Source organism: Micropterus salmoides, unplaced genomic scaffold (genome assembly GCF_014851395.1).
Source record: "Micropterus salmoides isolate LMB-PRFRI ecotype aquatic unplaced genomic scaffold, ASM1485139v1 Ms_hic_scaffold_4, whole genome shotgun sequence".
NCBI classification, from domain to species: domain Eukaryota; kingdom Metazoa; phylum Chordata; class Actinopteri; order Centrarchiformes; family Centrarchidae; genus Micropterus; species Micropterus salmoides.
The window spans coordinates 15966423-15985640 of record NW_024043372.1 but is presented as its reverse complement, the minus strand read 5'-3'; the positions used below and the strand labels follow the sequence as shown (position 1 = coordinate 15985640).

The 19218-nt window shown below is 39.0% G+C and overlaps 1 protein-coding gene across 4 annotated transcripts in view; it reads right to left on the bottom strand.

Annotated features, from left to right (window-relative positions):
• Positions 1–19218, bottom strand: part of ppp1r16b (protein phosphatase 1, regulatory subunit 16B) — a 96875-nt gene that overhangs the window by 62852 nt on the left and 14805 nt on the right. Inside the window, exon 1 of one of the 4 annotated variants that reach the window (XM_038695439.1) lies at positions 1038–1189. The exons of the other annotated variants lie outside the window; for them this stretch is intronic. The gene's annotated coding sequence lies outside the window, so the exon portion shown is untranslated. Of the gene's footprint in view, positions 1–1037; positions 1190–19218 lie in introns of those variants that run through there. 4 annotated transcript variants of the gene reach the window in all.

Here is a 19218-nt window from a genome sequence, read left to right as displayed (position 1 = left end):
TCTGTTGCACCACAGCAAAGTGCACACCTATGCTGCTCAGATGCATTTTGGTGGCCTACCTAGAGAGGCCCAAGCTCAAACGAACATGCAAACAAGTTTTTTCTGTCTTTACTCTGTGTTGTCTATTTGAGGCCAGCAGATCATCAAATCATATTTCTTTCCTAACAAACACTCTCTGGTTCACATCAAGGTAAAACAAACTGAAAGCAATGTGTCATTCTAATAATCACTGCATTTTCTTCCATTTGCATGATATACACTCCATCAAGATGATGCCTTTAAGGGCTCAGGAAATTGGACAAATGTACCTCCATGAAAATGTCTCAATTTTTATCTAAATGGCTGAGCATGGATTGCAGTCTCAATTTTCCATTTGCTTTGTGAGCCGTTATAGACCCGTCTACCATCTTCCATCAAGGTTAACCACTTCCTTCCTGCTGGTGTGATGACAAACTGATGAAAAAAGTATGAGGGCAGTATGCTGAAGCGGGGATTTTACATGTCATCATTACCTTAATGTAGCCTGGCTTGGCTGTAAACATGAACAAAAGTCTCTTTCTCTCTCTATATCTCTCTCTGACAATTGAAAGTGACAGAGTCAGTGAACTTAGAGATCTACCAAGAAAGCAGCATACTGTATGTTCAGTGATTCTATGGAAATCTCTACAAATGATCTTCTAAAGGGGGAAAACTAACTTAGCAATACAACAGGTCAAAAGCAGGATTACACACATTTGCAATAAACCTTAATTAGTTAAATAATTAACTGTTAAATACAGTAAATACAGGCTAAATACAAACACACAGTAGGTAGGAATTCGACAGTGATCGAGCTTATTCAGACCACTTCCTCTGAACAGCACTCTTAACAATGTACAGACATTTTATTACCACAGCCAGAAAACCCTCTCTTGATAAAAGTTCAGGCCTTCCTAGTCACTTAGCATGCAAACACTTACCAAAACAAATTACATTTTATATGATCCCATAGTTTTAAAAACATGTATGTTTTATCTATGAAACGTGTTTGTACTTACTATTTCATAAATGCTCCTAAATACTTCCCCATGTCTGCAGCCCTTCACTAATGAAACCCTGAAGTCCAGCAGCATCGCCTTATAAATCCTCCACAATGCAATGTAGTTAAAGTCTGCCACCAACCTTATATTACATTTCCTTTGCAGCTCTACAGTACCTACCTAACTGCTAAAAACATGGACAGGAAACAAGCAGCATAAACACTTCCTACCACACCACTGTCAGTTCACCAGAGCAGTGTGTGTCTCAAAAAGGCATCCACACATGCAAATGAAACTCCAAGCTAAACCTTGCCGCACTGTTGACTCTGACACTTTTGGATGCATAAAACCTTCCAGCGCAAAGGTGCGAGTACGTCCTTCAATTTAATATACAAAAAGAACCTATTTACCAAACGAAAAGCTGATATCAGTACAATCAGTGTGGGCTTGTGTGAAAGAGGCACGAGCTGGAAATGTCTTTAACACGGCAAATTGGTTATTAGCAAATGATTCATTAAGACTGGGTCAGAATCCAAAGGCCGATCACAAGAGGATTAAGCAGCGGGATCTCAAATTATTCTGGAGGAATTTCAAAGTAAAGCTGTCAGCAACTTTTTCCCTGTCCCAGTCTTTCAAGGAAGACAGACAGCAGATGCATAAGTGCTTAACAGTCTCCAGCCATGGGTTTAATTTGCTGGTTTGCATGATACCAAAAAGATTTTGAAGCTAAAAACTTTACCATACAATAAACAAGCAATAAAATTTATCTACCTGTAGTCATCATACCCGAGGTAATAAATAACAATTCTTCTAAAACTTATTGCATGTAAATATATTCTGAAAGCACTGCTCATTCTCCCCAGAATAGCATGATAAAATAAACACATATTGTCATAGTGTTTGTTCTGTCAGTGTCACCTGTTCCTGGCACACTGTTCCTACTAATAGAGGCACATCCATTCAAGTAATGACATGAAACAGACCCCTCAGCTCATCTTAATGCACCGTCAGCACTAAAACAGGAAATGCACCATGCTGGGTAATAAGGGGACTGCTTAGATGAAAGCAAAGATATGAGCAACACCACATCCAGCTCCTGTGCACGTGTTCGTCCATGATGTCTTTACTTTTTAATCTTAGACATTTTAAACAAAAAGAACCCTTAACTGTTTTTGTTCTCATATTGTATTTTACAATTTATTATGAATAACTTTGCTTAGTTGTAAAGTTTGTATGGCCTTATTTTATCAGTGAAATTAAGTTCCAGTCAGCTGAACTGCAGCCAAACTGTCAGACGCCCTTCTCTGGTTTAAAGGAGCAGACTTCAGTTAACGAACTGATGAAATAATAAATACTCCACAGAATCACAACACACAAGCACACACAGCAGTGGCCACACACAACTGAAACACAGCTGCAAAATAACAAAAAAAACTTGGTCATGAAAAATATGTTTTTGATTGGTAGGCAGACATTAAAATATTCTAAAAAAGGACCTCAAAGAGCTAGTCAACAATTTTACCAACGGTCTACATCCATACAAGTGGCCATGGCAGTGGTAAAAAATACCATTTTTATATACCATAAGTACATTTACTCAAGTACTGTACAATTCTGAGGTACTGGAGTATTTCCATTTTATGCTACTTTATACTTGTGCTCCACTACATTTTAGAGGCAAATATTGTACTTTTTTACTCCATTAACATTTATCTGACAGGATTAATTACCAGTTACTCTGCAGATTTGATTTTTAATACAAAATATAAATCAACTATAAATGGTAAACAGACTGCATTTATAAACATTTGTACATTTGTACTTTTACTTAAGTCACACTTTTAATTGTGACATAGTATTTTTATACAGTATTATTGCTACTTTTACTTAAGTACAAGAGATCTGAATACTTCTTGGTGTCTATATAAGTGTGCTATCACCTATGATTACATGATTACAGATTAATAAATGTTTCCCCCTGAGGAATAATTGCCCAAAAACATAATACAAATATCATCAACATTTTTTTGTATGATTAAACCATCACCATTATCACAATGAGAGCCATAACTTCAACACACAGATCTGATCCAGGAAAAGTCCAACTAGCAAAGTGGGTCTCAGAAAACCACTGTGAGCCTTAAACTGCTGACATCTATAAAACATTTTACAAGGAATGATTTATTTTACAACAGGCCGAGTTTAACAAGGTAAAAGTTTCCCCTGATGCACCATGAATGATTCCAGGCATGGCTTACCCCCCTTCTCTCTCCCTTTGTCTCTCTCTGAGATGTGTGTAGCAGGCAAAGTCAATTTACTTCAGATAGGATGTGTGACAAACAAGGAACATCCAGTGTTTTCTTTACCTGTCTTTGATGGTCAGTGGCATTAGAGCCAGGAGCTACAGCTAATCAAATCAGGGGAATCAGAGCAGACATAATGATATTACTCATATACACACATACACACACACACACACACGTGAAAGTATGGCTAGGGGTAAAAAAGTAACTAGTGACAAAAACAGATCCACATAAACTAACAACTTCTGTATTAATCAGCAGATGATTGCCGTATCTCATGTAAAGCACTTTGAATTGCCTTGTTGATGAAAGGTCAGTGTAAACACAGGTCGTGGTGCCTGGTTCAGTTGATCTGGCTAAGGGGGGATCGTCTCAAGGTCCACTGATCTTCAGTTCCAACTCCCACTCCATTATCAGTTTCTGTCACAGGTAATACGTGTTTCACCAATAATGCCAAAAAACAAAAATGTAGCAGTTGCCATAGTCAAAATTTTCTGATCCAGTCGATTTGAACAATTATGGCTTAGCCCTTTAAATCAAATCCAATCAGACATTAGTCAATGGTGTTTCAGAAAACAAGATGGCAAATTTTCACAGTTTTAGGATGTTTTAAAGACCAAATAATGAATCAATAAAGAATCGCCAGATGAATCGATCGTTAGTAGCTGTGTATATTGTGTGTAAACATAAAAATCATACATGCTGCCAAACTAGGGCTGGACAATAAAACAATAATTATCGCAATATATTTTTTTCAATAACAATATAACTAAATGTTCAATAAATAAATGTTTGATTTTATTCACTTTAATCATACACGGACTTAATTTTTTATTAACATGGTTATTTTGTTGAGGAAAAAGGACTGAAAAAAAGCTTTTACTAAATTTTACTTATGCATATGTGTTGAAATAGATTTTATCATAATTGTTTTGAATGTTCTACCTCAGATTTGTGAAGTGATCCACTGTTCGGTGTGTTGACCATAAAGACGAGTTTAAACCACAATTAACCGGGTTTCTTCAACTTTCCCTCAGTAGCAAAAACAAATAAAGATTTGATACTTATCGTGATAATTATCGATATCGAAAGATATGAAACTTTTTATCATGATAACATTTTTGCCCATATCGTCCAGCCCTATGCCAAACTACAATTTTTCCAAGAAAACCACAGATTTTTTAGACTAATAACAATCGTACTACCCTCCCAAAAGCACCTGAACGCCCCAAAACCCTGAGTGAAAAGGAAGACAAGCTGCTTGGAAACACCGCTCTCTTGATAGGAAACCAGTGCCTAAAACTAGCACGCAGCAGTTTCCCCGCTCATCACATGTTGTCAGCTTAAGCTTTCATCAGGCTTTACTCTGTGGGCAATGCTCCGAGGGGTATTTACAAACAAGTTTCCATTTGACTATTCGACTGACATATCGACCGACTGTTCTCTGACAGCTCATGAGGCAAATCATGAAATTTAAAATTTGCTGACATGCTGACATGCTGTCTGGTTTATATCACATTAAAAAATACATTACCACATCCTTTGGCATTTTTTAAACAGCTGAAGATAGAAGAAAATAAATCATTTGTTGCCCCAAGGGGAGGTCTTGCACATTTTCAGCAGTTCATGAAAAACAGACAATGCATGCACTCTGTGTACTTAATATGATATCCTAGCAGGAGTAAAAGACAAACTGTTTGAAGATATGTAAAACACGGGGAGCTGTGGGCAACTCTAAGCCCTTTGGCGATATCACAGCCAGTCCCTGAGGCCAAGACAGCAAATCACAGATTGACCTCAATCAGCTCCCAGGCTTGCAGATAAGAATGCTACACTGCACTCACGCTTTGTATTTCACATTTTTATGGAAAAAGGGCATAGTGTAACTTTTATACCAATTATTTAAAAAGCAGGTCAGAAAATCCACATCAAGCAGCTGCTACTGCCGCTGCTACCAGTAAAGTATCAAGTAAAACGTAAACCACCAACACAGAGTAACAACTGTTCTCCCAGTTCTGTCTCCGTTTTAATTCACGTCGTTGTTTTCATAGATTGTCAGCAAAACCCTTGCTTTGTTGTGGCTACAAGATCACAAAGATGCAAACTACTCCACTCACACTCCTGAATAAAATGTAAATGGTCTGGAGTTTAGAAGATGCTGTTTCTTTGCCCAAAAAAAAACACAGCATGTCCTTGAGGCAGAGTTTCCATTTACCCTTTAGCCTCAAACCATAATTGACTTTCTTGTAAAACCTGCTAGACCAGAATATTAATAAAAAGGTATTTTATAAAAGACAGAGACAATCACATGGCTTTAAAAAACAAACAGAATAGCCCACATTGTCCAAGGTAAATATCTTAATAATGAATTGTTATAAGCCTGGAGGCATTTACTGTATCTCAGCTATATGGAGAAGCTGGTAGTTTGAACATCTCGTCATGGCTGCCTTACAGTTCATTATAAAGTACTCTGCGACTGAGTATTCATGTCCATTTTCTCAAAAAACTCAAACTACGTGTGTTTTTCTACTACTCAATTTAAAAGGTGCTGTTAGATTAGAATTAGGGGTACATTTAAGTTAGGTATGTTCAAGTGAGGAAACAAATGCTTCCCCCGCCTAAAAATCATAGCATGACAAAAGTGTGACATCAGCGTTAATTCACTAATATCTCCACAAACCAGCTGGATTGAGGTCATTCTGGACCTTCCATCATCATTAGGCACACAGAAGGCAATATAATATAGACGGAGATTATAGATAATGGCATCACACTATGGCACATAATACACCACAAGCAGGATTTCATCTAAACCTTAATAATATTAACTGTCCTGCTATAATATTGTCCATTTTTACTTATTTTACTCCTCTACTTTTCACTGCATCTTTCCTGCATATTTCTCACCTGCACCTCAACCTATATGTGTGTTTGTCAGCAGTGTGGATAAATGAACAGTCATTGAATTTGACAAAAACAATCCCAACAACTCAACTCCATTTACTAGCTTTTTCAGGAGCTTTTCACTGCATCACACAGTCAACAACAAAACAAATACGGCTTTCTCAGATGTCATGGAGATGAATTTGATGACATGCAAGCTGTACTACTGCTAATTAGCGATGCAACGATCCGAATTTTCGGATCGACCGATGCCAAGTCCCAATCCGATACCGGTGTGAAATTAATAAGCTGTATTCCTCACTGTGAGGAAGAAACTGAGAATCATTCTTTTATGTGTAAGGCAACATCAAGCATGAAATACCTCCAAACTGCTGATCCCTTGTTTTTAGCTCCTTCCATGCTGTTATGTTGGCTCTACTGGCACACTGCTGGTGCACATTGATCGGCACCCTTATCACCGATGCCCAGTCCAGCTATTTGAGTCAGTATCGGACCAATATTTGATATCAGTATCAGACAGTTAATGCAAACCAAATTTCCTACCACCACTGCTTCACATTAAAAGTCAAGCTCAACTAGCAACCGTGGTGGCTTTTATTGTGAAACAGTCACAGGATACGCAATGTGTTCATTTGTCAAAAATGTGTCTACACAACAAGAAATTTATCTTTTTTTTTTTTTACATTTTTGCAAGGGATTGATGGAACAAGGAGGAGCATTCACAATGAGCTGTTAGATGAAGAGCTGCAGGTGACAGGCTGCACACATGCCACATTGTGTAAAGCATGAAATCAAACAGCAGTTTATTTATTTTTTACCGACTTCTTTATTAAAACAACTTGGCTTGCACTGTAAAGAGACATACCAGTTGCTCTTCTGTTGTATTTCTGACAAAGTAGTTGCTCAAGAGTTGTTTGTTGTGGTATGAAACCACACTTGCTGTTACCACCAGGAACCACAAGTGTCGCCAAATCACCCAGGACTGAAATCTTTGAGTCTAATGACGGAGTTGCTTAGTCACCAAAATAAGAAACTGCAAGTATCTATACGGAAAAAAACAGTGGCAATGATATCAGACATTTTCACTTAACAGACAAACCAGGCTGGAGCCAACTGTATGTTTTATCTGTAATTAAAATGCAGCACTCACTGATTTTAAGAAAACCCCTCCACTATCCAAACACACCCAGCGCAGTCATTATGAGTTCTGTGAGAACGGTTCATGAAGAGTTGAACAAGTCAACAGAAAGTTAATTCCCCCCACGCATTCTGAATTTTCATGCAGAAGTCCGTCACTTGTGTTTAATGTTTTTGACTGAGTGCCAACAGACTCAGTGTCCTAATGCAAACTCTTTTAGAGAGAGAATAAATTAATGGACCTTAATAGACTTGAAGCTCAAAATGAAGCCTGATGGTCAAACACCACAAGCCTTTCAAATCTTCCCCCCTTACCACCTCTACCTCCTCTCATCACCTCATCAAATCCTTCTGAAGGAGAAAAGCTAAACGTTTCTCATCACTTCCTTTTATCTCATTGATTTTAAGAGGAGAGTATATGAAGAATAAAAATTACAATTCAGCTTAAATGGATGCAGTCTGACTACAAAAACTGTGTCAATGTTAGAGCACAATCCAAAGCTGACGAAAAAAAAAAAAAAAGACTGTTCAGTAGCAGACAAAAGATTTTAACAATACCTCAAATTAAAACCATATCGTTTTGAAGACTTCCCATTCACTCACTTTCATCCCATTATGAATGTATAATGTATTTAGAAATGTCCCCTTAACCCATTACAGATATGCCTTTCATAACAACAATGGTAATTTTCCTTTAGGTAGTGAACAGACCATCTTGACAAGCAATTACTTCACTTGTTTAGCTTCTAACCGTGACAAAGACGAGGACAAAGGGGTACAAAGTTGCACAGTTGCCCTCTCAGCTGTAACGGGCAGTAGGAGCAAGTTACCAAAATAAGAACACTCAGTCCACTGTGGCTGTGACCCCGTCAATCAGAAAGAAGAAGAAGAGGAAGAAGGCCGAGCACTGGGCTGTTTGTGTCCTTTTGCTGCTGGTGAATCCTGCTGTACTTTCACTGTCTCCTCTCCTCCCCACAGTTCATCATTTGCTGTTATGAGGAGACAAGCTAATGCTGTTTTCAGTCTCTGCCTGGCACGAGCAGATGCAGCAGAAGGCAAACAGATCTGAGGAAATAGGACGTCTACAGTAAAGCAGAACACAGATGAAATGATTGGTGGTGAGTTTTTCTGCGTTTTATAAGATAGATAATATGTTTGGGCAATCTCTCTTTTGGTATTTGATTCAGGTTATGCAATTCATCATGCATTCATGAAAAGAATCTTTTTGCTGCTACACAAAAAGTATTAGAAAGACAGTGATGAAACACTGACAAATAAACAATAATTGACTGCAATTTTAAAAATAGATATAGATACAGTGGGTACAGAAAGTATTCAGACCCCTTTAAATTTTTCACTCTTTGTTTCATTGCAGCCATTTTCCAAAAATCAAAAAAGTTCATTTTATTTCTCAGTAATGTACACTCAGCACCCCATCTTGACAGAAAAAAACAGAAATGTAGACATTTTTGCAAATTTATTAAAAAAGAAGAACTGAAATATCACATGGTCATAAGTATTCAGACCCTTTGCCGTGACACTCATATTTAACTCAGGTGCTGTCTATTTCTTCTGATCATCCTTGAGATGGTTCTACACCTTCATTTGAGTCCAGCTGTGTTTGATTATACTGATTGGACTTGATTAGGAAAGCCACACACCTGTCTATATAAGACCTTACAGCTCACAGTGCATGTCAGAGCAAATGAGAATCATGAGGTCAAAGGAACTGCCTGAAGAGCTCAGAGACAGAATTGTGGCAAGGCACAGATCTGGCCAAGGTTACAAAAAAATTTCTGCTGCACTTAAGGTTCCTAAGAGCAAAGTGGCCTCCATAATCCTCAAATGGAAGACGTTTGGGACGACCAGAACCCTTCCTAGAGCTGGCCGTCCGGCCAAACTGAGCTATCGGGGGAGAAGAGCCTTGGTGAGAGAGGTAAAGAAGAACCCAAAGGTCACTGTGGCTGAGCTCCAGAGATGCAGTCGGGAGATGGGAGAAAGTTGTAGTAAGTCAACCATCACTGCAGCAATCCACCAGTCGGGGCTTTATGGCAGAGTGGCCCGACGGAAGCCTCTCCTCACTGCAAGACACATGAAAGCCCGCATGGAGTTTGCTAAAAAACACCTGAAGGACTCCAAGATGGTGATAAATAAGATCCTCTGGTCTGATGAGACCAAGACAGAACTTTTTGGCCTTAATTCTAAGCGGTATGTGTGGAGAAAACCAGGCACTGCTCATCACCTGTCCAATACAGTCTCAACAGTGAAGCATGGTGGTGGCAGCATCATGCTGTGGGGCTGTTTTTCAGCTGCAGGGACAGGACGACTGGTTGCAATCGAGGGAAAGATGAATGCGGCCAAGTACAGGGATATCCTGGACGAAAACCTTTTCCAGAGTGCTCTGGACCTCAGACTGGGCCGAAGGTTTACCTTCCAACAAGACAATGACCCTAAGCGCACCGCTAAAATAACGAAGGAGTGGCTTCACAACAACTCCGTGGCTGTTCTTGAATGGCCCAGCCAGAGCCCTGACTTAAACCCAATTGAGCATCTCTGGAGAGACCTGAAAATGGCTGTCCACCAACGTTTACCATCCAACCTGACAGAACTGGAGAGGATCTGCAAGGAGGAATGGCAGAGGATACCCAAATCCAGATGTGAAAAACTTGTTGCATCTTTCCCAAAACGACTCATGGCTGTATTAGATCAAAAGGGTGCTTCTACTAAATACTGAGCAAAGGGTCTGAATACTTATGACCATGTGATATTTCAGTTTTTCTTTTTTAATAAATTTGCTAAAATTTCTACATTTCTGTTTTTTTCTGTCAAGATGGGGTGCTGAGTGTACATTACTGAGAAATAAAATGAATTTTTTGATTTTTGGAAAATGGCTGCAATGAAACAAAGAGTGAAAAATTTAAAGGGGTCTGAATACTTTCCGTACCCACTGTATTTATCAAGCAAAAAGATGGAAAAAATATATATAACTTAAATAATAGTCAGCGGCAGCCCTAAAAAGAAAATCACTGAAGGCACCCTGAACACCATGGCTGCAACTAATGATTTTTTTTCGTTTACCAATAGTCTGATTATCGTCTTGGTTAATCAACAAAACCATTTGGTCTTTAAAATGTCAGCAAACTGTAAAAAATGCCAAACCCAGAGTGACATATTCAAATATCTCGTTTTGTCAGTTCACACTAGTGTCTAAAACAGAGAAAAGCAGAAAGTACTCACTTTTAAGAAGCTGGTACCATAAAATGTCAGCTGTTTCTTTTAGTAGAGAAGTGACTCAAGCGATTAATTGTTTATCAAATTAGCTACCAAGATTTTCCATCGATTGACTAACCGATTCCTTGCTGCATCGCTTCAGCTATACCGCATACACAGCAGAAACAACCAATACACAACTGTCAGCATCCACAAGAACATGACACAAGAACACACACTCACTCGCTGCACTTCGCATCAGCTGTAGTGTCAGTAACAGTGCGTGACATTGAGCAGTGAGGAGGCGTGTGCTGTGTCATCGCCGATGGAGACATAGTGGCAGTAGTGTCACACACAATGGCCCAGTGTGTGTGATAGAGTGTGCGTGTATCTGCATTTTATCTCTGTGTGTGTATTCATGCGCGATACACAAACCCCTCTATCTCATGAGAGAGAGTGAGTGAGTGAGTGAGTGAGTGAGTGAGTGAGTGAGTGAGTGAGTGAGTGAGTGAGTGAGTGTGTGTGTGTGTGTGTGTGTGTGTGTGTGTGTGTACATGGTGTATGCATGCCTGCTTGACATATAACTGTGTTCCTCCACTCTGCCCCCCTAATCCAGACTCGTCGTGGCCCCCTGAGTCCCTGAGACCCCGCGTTCAGGGCCATTGCTTATGTCTGCAGGTCCTGCTAATTCATTTAATCACCTACTAATACCAAAGGCAGGCCAAGCTGATTAAAAAGCCCACCGAAGCCATTCAGCCAGATATTAGCGGCAGTTACAGCTGTCGTCCAAGTGACGCACACCATCATTCCCTACACCCAAGGTGGCTGACTTGGCTTCAGGGTCGTGATGCATAGAAGACCATTTTATTGTTAACTGAAAAAAAAAAAAAGAGAAGGAAGAAGAAGAAAAATTTATTGCAGGAGTTCTGAAGTGAAATGAACGATTGGGTGTTGTGCAGCAGTACAAAGCTTCTCTATCAATCACTTCTAACTTTTTACACCACTTCTGGAGTCCAGTGGGATTATTTAGTACAGAAATTTGCAATGAAAGAGCTCAATCCAATTTCATGTTTAAAATGAGCAATATAGGCTCTTGGAATGAAATGAAATGACTTCTCATTTCACAATTTAGCTGAACCATAAAAGCTTTTTACACAGCGAAAGGCCTGTTCTGATTTCACAATTGAGCTTAAACCAAAGTGTTGAAGGCATCAGAGACAAATCCATGACTTCAGACTGTGCAGTAATTGTCAGCACACTGTGTCTGTCACTGGTGCTGGTGAAGATGATGGCCTCAGCTGACATATTAGACTCAAAAATCAAATCAATGCATAGCCCACTCTTTGCATACCAGAAAAGGTTAGACAATGTGCAGCATTTATCATATGCTAATAGGTACTTAAAGCATGTAGCACACAGAAATATGTTAATGTTCCCTGTCCTCCCATCAGGACTCCAGTGACTTTTACCATTAACCAGAACTATTTGATTATTTGTTGTGTGGTGCTTTTAAAGCTATGGATCTAGCATAACTAATACCTCTTTTTACTTTAAGGATAATTATGGCTTGTTACAACTTACCTCATCTTAATTTCTAATTCCAGCCACCATTTAAATCAACTGTGATAACATTGTACTTCATAAAGTAATTACTGCTATCTGGAAACACAGTGACATTGCATAGAGTATGAAGGGGCAGACAAGAAACAGGTGTGCTCAGATGATCAGAAAGGTTGTAAACAAGCCAACTGTCAAAACAGATCATCTAAAACCAGTGATTCCCAACCAGGCACTAACCCTAGTATGACATGGGTGAGAGAAGAGGGTGAACTAGGTGGCTAGTGAAGTGAAACAATTGTTAAAACATCCAGCTTCTGCCATTCCAAACAGTAATAGCACAGACCCAAACTTGAGACCAAAGCTAATTCAAGAACCCCTGATCTAAGCAACTTTATTTGGAGGTAAATTCAATGTCAATGCAAAGACACAAATTTTAAAATTAGACACGAGTTTAAACTTAAGCCACCAGACAATAAGGAGAAAAAAGATTGCTTGGGGAAAAAGGCGAGGAAGTTGAGTTTCCTGTTCTGAAAATATGTGTCAGTTACTTGATTCCAGCCATCGGTTGTACTTTACTTTGAAACAAGTTAGCGTAGCCCCGATTAACCCAAACTCCATTAACAAAACAATCATTTTAAAAGTTGTTTGCTTGTAATCTTGCGGGACAGACCTGACCATGAATTTAGACTTTTTTCAAGTCGGCATCATGATGTAGTTATTTTGGAATCCTTTTGATCTGTTAATTGCAATTAAATCACAGCAAAATCAGTTTGTCTTAGAATCATACAGCTGTTGCAAACCGGATTAAGGGAAAATATTTGCAGTATTTTGTGTGCTCATGTTACAAATATTCCAGGAGTCAAACTCGCACGAGTAACGCGAGGTAAACATTCGCTTCACTTTCTGTGTGAACAAATCTTTACAACTTCTGTAACTTTTTACGAAACATCATCATCCACACCCTCGTTCACGCAGCGTTTGGCAAGGTGTGTGGACGTGAGGGTTTGAACTCCTCTTTGAAGCCCTCATATTCATTCTTCCAACAACTATTTCTGGCACTTTTTGTGTGAAACTGAATCACTTCCGGGAAAGATCTTTTGAAAATATGCCCCGTTATCACTCTTTTTACAGCGAATGCTCTCCTTTTTGACCAGGACTGTTCGGAACAGCTATAAATACTTTTATCCTCCAACACGGTCGGACAATACATCATTCAAACTAGTTATTTTCAAGCATAACCCAAGCCATTGTTTCCCATTTATTAACGAGACCATGGCGGCCCTCCACAGTCTAATTTGCTCCGCCATAGTTTCAAAATGAACCGAAAATATTTATACACACATCTCATAATAACATTTCAGAACTGTAACGTTGTGTTTTATGGGTGCTGCTGTAAGCTCACAGCTCACACACTTTGGCATCAGACTCGAGACAACCACTTTTTTTTTGAGGTAACTACAGTAACATTAACGGTCTGTTACTGTCACTCATTTGTGAGAAGGCAATTAAGCTAGTCGCACCTAAATTTGTCTGGTTTTCAAAATAAGGTGTCTATCCTGAATGTAAATGATTAATTGGATTATATTTACAGAAAGTAGAAAACATACTACATGTGTACATTAAAAGTAAAAATAACAATAAAATGTTTGGGAAATTACATATTCTATTTTCTATTCTTCGATTTAGGGTTACTGGAAAAACATTAAATAAATTTGTTGACTTTTGTTGCTGTTATATCACCATTTATACAATTGGTTTATGATTAAACTGGGCACAGATAGCCTCTTAATTTTGCACCAAATTAACGCATTTAACTGCGAGAGGGAACCCAAGAGGGTCCAAGGCCCACCCACCATAGTCTCTTAAAATCCTGTGGGAAACACAGCACGCTCAGTCATCACTCAGTGTGCAGGTAAACAGCCTAGTAGTTGTCGTGTTGTTGTTTTTTTCTTCTGAGTATGTAACCTGTGGGGTTTGTTTAAAGCTTTAATGATAATCATCTCACTGCTCATTTTTTCTTGCCTTGTTTGACTTGTGATGTCACTGTGATACAAGATTCAATTATTCACTTGGTAAGTACATTATTGCCCTCACTAATTGGAATGAAAGCCAAAACTATAAATAAAAAAATATCTAAAGTTGTAACAAACCTGAATCATCATTTAATGATCAGACAGAGACAGCGGCTCTTAAGCTTATTTTACCTCAGACCCAAATTCCTGAAGTTCCGTTTTCAAAGTCCTCATTATCATACACTAACAATTATTCTGGGCCCTGAGCCAGTGTTGGAGAAACACTGCACACAAAAGGCTAATGACACAGGAAGCAGTTGGTTTTGACTGCTACACTGAGATCTGACATCTGACCTTTCTGACAACCGCAGCCATTACCCGAAACACGACCCCTCGCCATGTCAAACTGAAGCCACTGAAGTCAAACTGACAGAACGCAGGTCTGTGTTTGGAGAGCCGGGAAGGACAGCGTGCACACGCGCACACATGCGCACAACACCTTAAACACAGCAGTCGTCAAAAGAAGCTGACTTTTTTTTTTGTGAACCCTGGGGGTCATGGTATTTCTGTGGGAGTCCCGCGGGATGAGAGTCAATTTCACTATTCATCAAGGAAGTGGTATGGGCAAGGACGAAAATTCAATCATAGGTCATAAATATGCATTTCCAATATAAATAAAGACAAACATAGTTCCCCTCAGTCAATTCTGCCTAAATTATGTAACCAGATTCCAGTATTATACATTTAAATATCCTCTAATGTCTGTCATGTAAACATTTGTTACATAATGTCTTGATGCTAAATATGTACCCACCCCCCCATTTTTCACAGATATGGAAATAAACATGCAAGAAAAGGGGATACACGATAAGTTGGAATAAGATAATTCTATTCCTTGGAGAGGCGTCATTTGATTTTCTCAAAGTCAGCCTCTGACAGTGTGAGCCAATTTGCCAGCGCTTTATGTTTATGTGTGTCATATTATGGACGTCTGTCTCAGCTCGCTCAGTAGCGACAGCACCAGTTTCCTTGTTCAACAAAGAGAGAATCAAAAGGAAAGCCTGATTCTGATTCAGCAGTGGAGGAGAGCAGAGGAGTGGAAAGAAAAAGCAGAGTAGCAGCTGTTGGTGTTTGTAAACAGATAAACAGAAAAGGCCTGAGTGAGCCACACACACACACACACACACACACACACTTGGCCAGAGAGTCAGATCATTAAACTTTAAAGAAGATGCCTTAACCTATGTTTTGCTGGCCTTTTAGTTATAGTGGATGGAACACCATAAATGGCTGATACTTTGCTCTGGCGCCTTTGGTGAAATCTATCAGAGGAATATCTGAAGATGCAAACACTTAATTAAACTGGCCTGGTTTTTAATACCTTACTTTGACAAATATACACCTGATTTTCACCAAAAAAGTAAAAGATCTGAAATGTTAAACCAACAGTTTAACTTTTCACTTTCTTATGGAGAGTTTGAGGAATAGTTTGAAATCACCCTCGTGTCAGCACGGTAAATATGAAGCTACAGTCAGTAGCTAATAAATAAATTAAATAAAATAGCCTAAGACTGACATTTTGAGCTTGGTGGTTCATTTTGGACCTTGGAAACAGGTCCAAAATGAACCTGAAGCACCTCAAGGTCTACTTATCTGCTTGTTCTGGAGCTTTTAACTGTATCACATGGAACTAGCACAGTACCTAATAAAATACAAGTCTAAAATTGATAAAAAATGAACTATCTGATCAAAGAGTAAGTAAACAAGACATGGCCAGAAATTCAGTGCCACCGTTGGTACTTTTTACAGTTTGACACTCAATATTGAGGAGGATCTGTGTTCAGATTTAAACAGGATGCTGCAAATATAATGTAGAGGAATGGACGCAAATACTTGTCTAACTATTTTCTGCTCAGATCTCTGTCCCATGAAATAACTTAAAAACATGTTGCAAGCAACCAGTGCACCTCTTCTCCATAGATCAGTCAATAATCCGGCTCCTGCTCTCCGTCTTCCTTTCTTAGACTATCACCTCTCCACTCCTCCATCCCTCTCTCCCTCGGCGTCCTCTTAGAGGACGTTTTTATTCTGTCTGGATTACTTGTCCTAGTTGGCGCGGGGCTGCTGGTGGGGGGAGAATGTATTTCCTCCAGTGGAGCCTTGATTTAAAGCACTCAGGTCAACTTGATTCTGGGTCATTGTCTCCCCTGTCGTAATGAACCAGGGCGGTGGTAGACAGCAGGCTGCATATCTTCAAAAGCAAGGTGTTGGGGTACTACACGACGCCACAGCTGGCCAGCTGAGTTCATAACTCATGCAAGATGCATTAACATGGTTTAGGCAGCTTTAGTTTTTGCGCCCTAAAGTAATTCAATATTCCACAGTGATAAACATGAAGCAATAAGCTCAACTCATAAGTACACACGTTACATTAGCTTATGTCCACATAAGCCGTTTTCTTGATGCTTGTAAATACTAAGCCAGCAAATCTTGCAGTAACTCTTGCCTACTGACCAACTTATTAAATCACTGCTACACGACACTGCTGGCCCTACAGTCATGCAAAGTCCGCATTATTATTCCCGTTAACCTAATTCATCGTTGTACTTCTTCCTGGCTGACACAGCCGGGTCAACAATGCACCAGGTCCAGAAGTCCCACCATTGTACTGTCTCCAATCCTGCATTCAGCAAAGATGGACAAAACCAGAACTCGGCTCAATCACCTGGACGGAAAGTTTTAAAACATGAGGAAGAAAAGATCCAACCAAAATGGCAGTTCCAATTTCGGAGCATTTATTTCATTTAAGTAATTACGAGAGTGCAAAACATCTCGACTCCTTTAAAAAGACTGAAAGAAGAAAGTCATACTGTTGTTTGGACACATCTTAGCCAGTTTTTTTTCAAATTGGTGTAATTTCTTTGGCCAGTTCTTATAAAAACTACTTTATTACAAGAATCTGCTATGACACAACAAACAAAATATGTTACTTGTTTAACATCACTCCATCATTCCACTTTACTTGTTGCAGCATGTAAAGGCATCTAAAGTTTCTATTTTGCTCCTGCTTGTCCATCTTGATTTTGTTGTTTTGAGCAAGCGGAGGGAGTGCCACAGAGAAATAATGCTAAATATGCTTCATCCTAACAAGAAAAACAAGCCTGAACAAGCTAAGACATTTTAGCACTTCATTTTCATCAAGTCCCATAATGCCTCTGAATGTCTGACAGCCCTGTCTAAGGACCCATGCAGGTGTCACTAATCATTACTTAGGCGGGAATCCAATACTGCACCTACGCCAGCATAAAAACAACAGCAGAAATTATCTGACACTTTCACTTAACCGGACCTCATGGTCACATGGCAGCTGAGTCATGGAGGAACAAAACAGTATTTAGTGGGATAAATCCGAGGAGGAGGAGCATGAAGGAGTTACAGGAGTGAATAGAGAAGAAAATAGAATGCAAATGTGCAAAAATGATTAATCAAACAAAAATTTAAAAATTAAACATGCAACAATATCTACGTGGACTGAAAAAGTCGTACTAAAAAGCAACCTGCTGTGTCTCAAATATTAAGATACGCTGAAATATGCTATCAATCTGATATCCATCTGCTAAAATCCCATTTGTGGGTTGTGAATTACAATGAAGCTGTACAATGTGAAGAAAAAAGAAATAAAAAAAAACAAAAAAATACACTTTATAGGCTCTCGCTACGTTCTTTTGCATTTATAGAGGATTTATGGGATGAATTTTCTTTCCCCCCCGCAATTCTCACTTCAAACTAGATTCATCTTCGTCTCACAACCGTCCATCTGCCCAAGATGAAAATTATGTGAGGAAAGCAAAACACGCAGCCAAATGCCACACATGAAAAGAACAATCAATCACATGACATGTTAACAACGTGCAGCAACACATTTTCTGACAACACATTTTCAGCAATCGAGGCCCGACGCAGCACTTTTTTGTTTGTTTTTTAACAAACCAACCAGTTTGCCTGTTAGAAGACAAATACCTGTTCGGTTTGTATGTTGCAAACTTAAGTCTCTTAAAATTACAGTCAAAAACATTCACATGCATTTCTTTGTTTAATTTATATATAAATAATAATTTGTTAACTGAATAATCATTTTACCACCAGGTCATCTGTTTGTCAACTAATAAACACAAAACATTTTCCATCCCTGCACAAGGTGACCACAGTGTCAGCAGCAGGTCAGAGGGAGGCTCAGCAGACAGAGAGTAAACTCTTACTGTACACTCGTACGCTTGTTGTTTATCTTTGCACCTGTAGGCTGACGTTGCTTGTAGGGAACACCTAATCTGCTATTGGTGGCCTTTCAAATAAATTCAACTTGAATTTTCAGGGGTGCTTGTATTTTATCATGCAATGTACCAAAAGGAGATCCACTTGACATGATGTCAGAATACGTTCTATGAATTATGGATTAAATATAATAATAATATGGATTAAAATAGTAAAATGGACTCTCCCAAAATGAACATGAGCGAACAGATAATCATCAATTCTAGAGCCAGTCCTGTAAAGTGCTGGTGATTCTCAGCCTCTTTCCCACTTGCATTAAGTGCATTAAGGTGCTGTGGGTGTTTTATTTCCATGTTTGCCTCATTTCTTTTTGTTTTTATGTAAGAAGCTGTTACTATTTCTAAGTTGAAGACCTAGTGAGATTACAGAACAATCTTCTTCCACAGCTGTGGTGAGAGCAAAGCAGCGACATTCCCGGGCAAAGCATGCAACAAGTGAACTTGATGGATGGTTTGATTTAGATCAAGCGAGCCACTAAAAATAAATTTAAAAAGCTACCCTAAAGGGGTTTTCTTGTAAACAAGTTATGTTTACATTCTATTTTTCCTGCCAAAACACATTTACTGCATGTAGGACTGCAACAATTTTTACTGTTAATAGATCTACTGATTATTTTTTTGATTAACCGATTAATGGCTTGGTCTAGAAAATGTCAGAAAATAGTGAATAATGTCCATCACAATTTCCTAAAGCCCATCATGGCACTTTTAAATGTCTTGTTTTGTCCAGCCGACACAAACA